A 2,148-nucleotide genomic window follows, 5' to 3' on the forward strand; every position below is an offset into this window, starting at 1 on the left:
CCATGGACCAACTGGAGGTTGTCATGGAGCAAACTTAATCGCAAGAAAAGTCTACGAATCAGGATTCTACTGGCCATCTATATTCTGAGATGCGCAAGAGCTTGTAAATCTTTGCGACGCATGCCAAAGGCAAGGTATTATCTCTATGAAGAATGAGATGCCTCGGACTAATATCCAAGCTTGCGAGATCTTCGATATATGGGGATTAGACTTCATGGGCCCATTCCCAAAGTCTAATGGGAAAGAATATGTCCTTGTAGCAGTAGATTGCGTCTCCAGATGGGTCGAAGCCCAAGCATTTCTGACCAATGATGCCAAAGTCGTCACCAATTTCCTGAAGAGACTCTTCTGCAGATTTGGAGCTCCCCATGCGATAATTAGTGATAGAGGCACACACTTCTGTGAGTGGGAAGCAGTGTTATCAGTAATTTTGTAAGCGTCAGTTGCGATTTTCTTCATAATGGAACCACCAGCTGCTATATCTATGTCTTTTCTTGTAGTGATGTCGCATCCCTGGTAGAATATTTGTACTATTTGACAAGTGTCTAAACCATGTTGCGGACATCCTCTCAATAACTTTCCAAATCTTGTCCATGCTTCATATAAAGTTTCATTTGGCTTTTGTGTGAACGTAACTATTTCTCCTTGAAGTCTCACGGCTTTAGATGCCGGAAAAAATTGTTTAAGAAATTTTTCAACTAAAACGTCCCATGTATCAATCGCCCCTTCAGGTAACGATTCTAACCAATCTTTGGCTTCTCCCTTTAAAGTCCAGGGAAATAATATGAGATATATCTGTTCATCCTCAACTTCTCGGATTTTAAATAAAGTACAGATCCTATTAAATGTACGAAGATGTTCGTTTGGATCTTCCTTCGGTGCACCATTAAATTGGCATTGATTAGTTACCATGTGTAGGATTTGTCCTTTGATTTCATAATCTGACGCATTAATGTCAGGTTGAGTAATTACATGACCTTGGCCAGTGCGTTTAGCTCTCATTCGGTCTCCCATACTTAGAGGTTCCAGATTCTCCATGATTGAATTTGTTGAATCTGAATCACTATATGATTCTGATTTAATTGGTTGTTCCTCGACAATCTCCGTTTGAATGATTGGTGGTTTCGGAGGAAAGATTAGTGGTTCAAGATCTCTGAATTGTCCCTGAATATCCTCCGGATTCTCAATTGTGAGGTCGGGTTCAAAAAATGGATTATCGGAAATTTGAATTGGAGTACTTGGTCGACTTGATGACGATTCTAAAGAAAAATCAACGGCGACAATGTTGGCTAGATGTCTTGATCGAGTTACAGGTGGTGAACGTACAAAAGGTGGTGAACGTTTTGCTCGGTGCATTCACTGAATATCCTATTAGTTATAAAAGATAAAAATTATTTAAGTTATCAAATTAAAAGACTTTTCTAATTTTGCCCACGTTTTGAATAGCCAAAAGATGCAGCAGGTAGCCAGGACCCTTTAAATCGGAAGCCCACAACTCGCCATTAACAAATCCAACTATTACTATGAACCAGAAAATTTTGGATGTCTATCAATTTAACCACTTAAAATAATTTTTCGTTGAAATTTAAAGAAATTTTAGATAAGAAATAGAAAAAAAATTCTAAGTCCTAAAAACTAGAGCGGCGAAAAATAAGAAAGAAAAAGAGCGCGTCGAAAAACGTCGAAAAATAAGCCGAAAAATAATAAAAAGAACGTAGCGCGTCGAAACTTAAAAGTCTAAAAACTAAGAATTAAAAGTTGCGTCTAAAGGTATAAAAGCTTAAAAGAAATACTATATCCAAAACGGTAATTACTTAAAAAGGTACTAAAATATTAAAACGGCGTCGCAAAATTCTAAAGCACCTAAATCTTAGTCTAAAGAAAAAGTACTTAAGGGATTTTACGGCAAAGCCTAAAAATCTAGAAATAAAAATAACTATGGCAAAAACTATGTCTTAAAACTAAATATGAACGAAAAATACAAATATTATGCTAAAAACAAATAAAAAGATATAAAATATAAAAATAAACTTAAAGTTATAAAAAGTACAATTTTTATAAAAATATTATTTTATATTATTTATTTTATAAAACTATTACTTTTATATATTTATGAAACTAATTAAACTAAAAATACAAATTAAATAA

The 2,148-nt window shown here is 34.7% G+C and overlaps 1 non-coding gene across 1 annotated transcript; it reads left to right on the top strand.

The window, feature by feature from the left end:
• Positions 1 to 547: 547 nt before the first annotated feature.
• On the top strand, positions 548 to 654 carry LOC139860608 (small nucleolar RNA R71). Its single transcript, XR_011763237.1, has one exon. It is a non-coding gene; the product is annotated as a small nucleolar RNA R71 (small nucleolar RNA).
• The last annotated feature ends 1,494 nt before the right edge of the window (positions 655 to 2,148 follow it).

This window comes from Rutidosis leptorrhynchoides, chromosome 7, assembly GCF_046630445.1.
Source record: "Rutidosis leptorrhynchoides isolate AG116_Rl617_1_P2 chromosome 7, CSIRO_AGI_Rlap_v1, whole genome shotgun sequence".
Lineage (NCBI taxonomy): Eukaryota > Viridiplantae > Streptophyta > Magnoliopsida > Asterales > Asteraceae > Rutidosis > Rutidosis leptorrhynchoides.